This window comes from Zea mays, chromosome 5 (assembly GCF_902167145.1).
Source record: "Zea mays cultivar B73 chromosome 5, Zm-B73-REFERENCE-NAM-5.0, whole genome shotgun sequence".
NCBI lineage: Eukaryota > Viridiplantae > Streptophyta > Magnoliopsida > Poales > Poaceae > Zea > Zea mays.
The window spans coordinates 195,938,243-195,943,660 of record NC_050100.1 but is presented as its reverse complement, the minus strand read 5'-3'; positions in this window follow the sequence as shown (position 1 = coordinate 195,943,660).

The following is a 5,418-nucleotide window of genomic DNA, read 5'->3' as shown; positions in this document are numbered from 1 at the left end:
CCGGTCTCGTTTCCCCCGAGTACTTCGTGATAGTAGTCGGGGGTCGGAACCGGGTCGGGAACGGCGCCCGTCGGATGGCCCGACTGAAGGCCTGCGGACCGGGTGGTTTGGGCGAGGGACTCCGATCCTCCCCGCTGTCGTAGCGCCCCCCACGCCTGGGGTGGTAGCCTCGGCGCACCCTTTCGTCGAGGTGGGCCCGACGGTCGCGTCGATGGTGCTCGTTGCCGAGGTGGCCCGGGGCCGCAGGCGCGGTGTTGCGCGTGCGCCCGGTGTAGACCGAGGCTTCCCGCATGAATCGGGAAGTCGCGGCATGAGGTTCCGACGGGTATCCCTGCCTTCGGGAGGCAGTGCTCTCGGCCCGTCGGGCCGCAGCGCCTTCCAGGAGATTCTTGAGCTCTCCCTGGATCCGCCGACCCTCGGTAGTTGATGGTTCCGGCATCGCGCGGAGGAGCATCGTTGCGGCTGCTAGGTTCTGACCGACCCCGCTGGATGCGGGTGGCGGCCTGACCCTGACATCATTGGCGACGCGGTGCTGGAGACCTTGGGGCAGGTGACGTATTTCTCCAGCCGGGGGTTGGCCCGCCCATACCCGTCCGACGTCCCGACGGATCGGCTCAAGCGCTCCTGTTCCCTCGTCGAGCCTGGCCTGCGCCTCGCGGACTTGCTCGAGTTGTGGGTCGTAACCCCCCGCCGGAACGGGGACCACAGCTAGCTCCCGCGGGATGTCGGCGCGAGGCGCCGGCCTAGGAAGATCACCGTCCTCCGGCATGCCGAGATGGTTGCCTTCGGAGGGATCCCCTAGCTCGATGTGGAAACATTCGCGGCTTGGGCCGCAGCCCTCGTTGTCAAGGCTGCGGCTTCCGTCGGAACAGTCGGAGAGGCAGTAGTTACATGCGGTCATGAAGTCCCGCATGGCACTGGGGTTGCCAAGTCCAGAGAAATCCCAACAGATGCTGGGATCGTCATCTTCCTCGGACCCAGAGGGCCCATAGGTCGAGACGTCCGTCAACCGGTCCCAAGGCGACCGCATATGAAACCCCAGTGGGGTTGCACTCGCCTCAATGAGAGCCCCTGTCAAAGCAAGGTTGCTAGGCGGGTTGAGGCCGAGTCGAAATGACGTAAGATGGGAGTTAGTCAGTACCTTTTGGTCGACGCGGAGCGACGTAGTCACATCGGGGACTGGTTGCGCCGTCATCTCAGGTACAAGGGCGACGTCTTGCAAGCTCTCCGCGAGCGCGCTGGCGTCGTCTTCTCGCTCGGGATCGACGTGTCGCGGGGGGACGGCGCTTGCCTTCGTCTCGAACGCGAGGTTGACGCCCGGCGTGCCATCCGTCGGGGCGTCGGGGGCGTCGATTCGCTCGACGGCCGACGAAGCGCGGCCTCCCGCTTGGCCTTGGTTGCCCCGCCTCCTCCTCCGTTGGCGGGGGAGAGGACGGAGCGAGCTCGAAGGTTGTTCTTCCACCATGCGGGGGAGATGTCGTCGATTCCGCCGCCGGCGGGTGGGTTGTCGGCCGCCATTGTCGTTGTCGCACGGCGGTGGAAGGAGTATCATGTCGTAGCTGCCGTCGAAGGACATGAACTCAAGACTCCCGAAACGGAGCACCGTCCCGGGCCGGAGAGGTTGCTGGAGACTGCCCATCTGGAGCTTGACGGGAAGATGTTCGTCAGCACGCAGCAGGCCCCTACCTGGCGCGCCAACTGTCGGCGTTTCGAGACCGGGGGGTCCCTAAGCCGACGAGTGAGTGTGCTGCGTGCCCCAGCCCAGATGGGTCGAGCGCGTGGGCGAGCGCGAAGGGGGGAGAGGCGAGGTGGCCGGAGACGGGTGTGAGAGAGGTGGAAGTCCCGCGGCCTTCGTGTTCGTCCCGCGCCCAGGTCGGGTGCGCTTGCAGTAGGGGGGTTACAAGCGTCCACGCGGGTGAGGGAAGCGAGCGGCCCCAAGAGAGCGCCTGTCCCGTCCTCGGTCCCGCGCGGCCAACCTCCTCTAAGAAGGCCCTGGTCCTTCCTTTTATAGTCGTAAGGAGAGGATCCAGGTGTACAATGAGGGGTGTAGCAGAGTGCTACGTGTCTAGCGGAGGGAGAGCTAGCGCCCTAAGTACATGCCAATGTGGCAGCCGGAGAGATCTTGGCACCCTGCTGGCGTGATGTCGTGGCTGTCGGAGGAGCAACGGAGCTTGGCGGAAGGACAGCTGTCGGAGCGGTCGAGTCCTTGCTGACGTCCACCTGCTTCCGTAAGAGAGCTGAGAGCCACCGCCGTCATGGAGCTTGGGAGGCGCCATCATTGCCTATCTGGCGGAGCTGGTCAGATGGGACACCGGTCTTGTTCTCTGCGGCCCGAGTCGGCTCGGGGTAGAGTGGTGATGGCGCTCCCTGTTGACGTGGCGGGCCCGCGCCCGAGGCCGGGCGACGTGGGGGCTCCTCTGAAGCTGGGGTCGAATCTGTCTTCCGTTGCCGAGGCCGAGTCCGAGCCCCCGGGTCGGGCGAGGCGGAAGTCGTTCGGCAGAGGCCAGGGCGGAGTCCGAGCCCTGGGGTCGGGCGGAGCGGAGTTCGTCGTCTTCCGGGTCTTAGCCCGAGTCCGAGCCCTGGGGTCGGGCGGAGCGGAGTTCGCCGTCTTCCGGGTCTTAGCCCGAGTCCGAGCCCTGGGGTCGGGCGGAGCGGAGTTCGCCGTCTTCCGGGTCTTAGCCCGAGTCCGAGCCCTGGGGTCGGGCGGAGCGGAGTTCGCCGTCTTCCGGGTCTTAGCCCGAGTCCGAGCCCTGGGGTCGGGCGGAGCGGAGTTCGCCGTCTTCCGGGTCTTAGCCCGAGTCCGAGCCCTGGGGTCGGGCGGAGCGGAGTTCCCTATGGCGCCCCTGGCGAGGCCTGACTGCCTGTCAGACTCACTCTATCGAGTGGCACTGCAGTTGGAGTGGCGCAGACGGCGCTGTCCTTCTGTCAGACCGGTCAGTGGAGCAGCGGAGTGACGGCGGTCACTTCGGCTCTGCCGGGGGGCGCGCGTCAGGATAGAGGTGTCAGGCCACCTTTGCGTTAAATGCCCCTGCAACTCGGTCAGTCGGTGCGGCGATTTAGTCAGGGTTGCTTCTTAGCGAAGCCAAGGCCTCGGGCGAGCCGGAGATGTGTCCGCCGTTAAAAGGGGGGCCTCGGGCGAGACGGAAGTCCCTCGAGGTCGGCTGCCCGAGTCCGAGGCTAGGCTCGGGTGAAGCGTGATCGAGTCACTCGTATGGACTGATCCCTGACTTAATCGCACCCATCAGGCCTCTGCAGCTTTATGCTGATGGGGGTTACCAGCTGAGAATTAGGCGTCTCGAGGGTACCCCTAATTATGGTCCCCGACAGGTATCATCCGTAGGGGACAAAGACTATGACTCGGACAAGGTTGCCCAAATTCGGCACTTCAACTCTCAAGCCACCACTATACTCCTCGCCTCTCTAAGTCGAGAGGAGTATAATAAGGTGCAAGGGTTGAAGAGCGCCAAGTAAATTTGGGATGTGCTCAAGACCGCACACGAGGGAGATGAGGTGACCAAGATCACCAAGAGGGAGACGATCGAGGAGGAGCTCGGTCGTTTTATGCTCAACCAAGGAGAAGACCCGCAAGCCATGTACAACCGGTTAAAGACCTTGGTAAATCAAGTGCGCAACCTCGGGAGCACCAAGTGGGATGACCATGAAATGGTCAAGGTTATTCTTAGATCACTCGTATTTCTTAACCCCACTCAAGTTCAATTAATTCGTGGTGATCCAAGATATAAACTAATGTCTCGCGAGGAAGTGATATGAAAATTTGTGAGCTTTGAACTAATAATCAAAGGCTCTGTAAGGAAAATGGACCCCGGGCCATTTGGCTAATTGAGTTTTGGTGTTTGATGAACAACACAATCCGTGAACTAATAAGTTTTCTAGTGTTTGTGTTTGTAGTTCACAGGATGCGAAGAGAATTGGACCAAGGCAATGAGGATGCAACACCTCAAAAGAAGACATAAAAAGATGCATAGGAGTCCAATACTCAAGAACAAAGAAGCCCGAAGAAATCAGCGAAGAAATCAAAGATAAGGGCTGTCAGCCAGCGCCTGGTGGCGCACCGGACATTGGTGTCCGGTGTGCACCGGACTGTCCGGTGAGGCACCGGACAGTCTGCACAGAGAGGCCGCAGACAGGCGCTCTCTGGCTGTAGCACCGGACTGTCCGGTGTGCACCGGACTGTCCGGTGTGCCAACGGGCAGACGACAACGGTCGGATCCAACGGTCGACTGCTACAGGCGCCAACGGTCGGCTGACGTGGCGTGCACCGGACATCTACTGTTCAGTGTCCGGTGGTGCACCGGACTGTCCGGTGCACCCGACGACAGAAAGCTGCTGCTTTCTGTCCAACGGCTAGTTTGGGGTGTGGAGGCTATAAAAACCACCCCAACCGGCCATTCTCGTGTGTGAGAGCCCAAGCAACATACCAAGACACATAGTGCATATTTCCAAGAGCTCAAACACCCAAGTGCTTAATAGAATCACTCGGTGATTAGCGTAGGTGCTTTGCGAAGTGCTTAGGTTAGTTAGACCGCTTTAGCGCTTGCTCTAGGTGAACCCTAGATTGTTGAGTGAGTTTAGATAAACCTCACAACCCCTCGGCTCTTGCGTGAGTCGTTGTAATTGTACCGAGTGGGGCGAGAGTCTTGCGAGACCGTGACAACCGCGTTTGTGTCACGGCCGCCACCGTGTACCGGAGGGAACGAGGCCCGCGGCGTTTCGGCCGGAAGCTCGATAGTGGAGACGGCGGGGAGCGTCCGAGAGGAGCCGGAAGCGGAGCACCACTTGCGCGTGGAGAAGGCCCGTGGCTCTCTACGGAGTTACTCGACCGTGGTGCTTGGCCCTCGCGTGGGCTTCCCTTTGCGTAGGGGCACCAACGAGGATTAGTCGGAACCTTGCGTGGTTCCGGATACCTCGGTAAAAATACCAGCGTCATCCACGAGAGTTTGCTTCTCTACTTAGCTCTTTACATTCCGCATTTATATTAAGCATTTAAGTTTCAATCTTATTGTCATACTTATTTAGTGTAGATTGAAACTTAGCCCTTGCGGTAGAGATAGCAACACTTAGACAAAACCGAGTTTGCACATTCTAGTTTTGATTATTTGCATAGGTTTTGCTCTAGGGATTTAATTGTGGCCTAGTTTAGTAAAAGTTTTAGAAGTCCTAATTCACCCCCCTCTTAGGCGTCACCCGTTTCCTACAAGTGGTATCAGAGGCGGTTTGGCTCATTTGAAACGCTTTAGCTTCACCGCTAAAAGAGCCGACGCTTTTTAGAGGAAGGGATGGATACCCATAGGCCACCACACTTTGACGGCACTAACTTCCCATATTATAGTGCTAGAATGGCTTGTTACCTAGAGGCCGTTGATCTAGGTGTTTGGAGAGTCACTCGTGACGGGATGA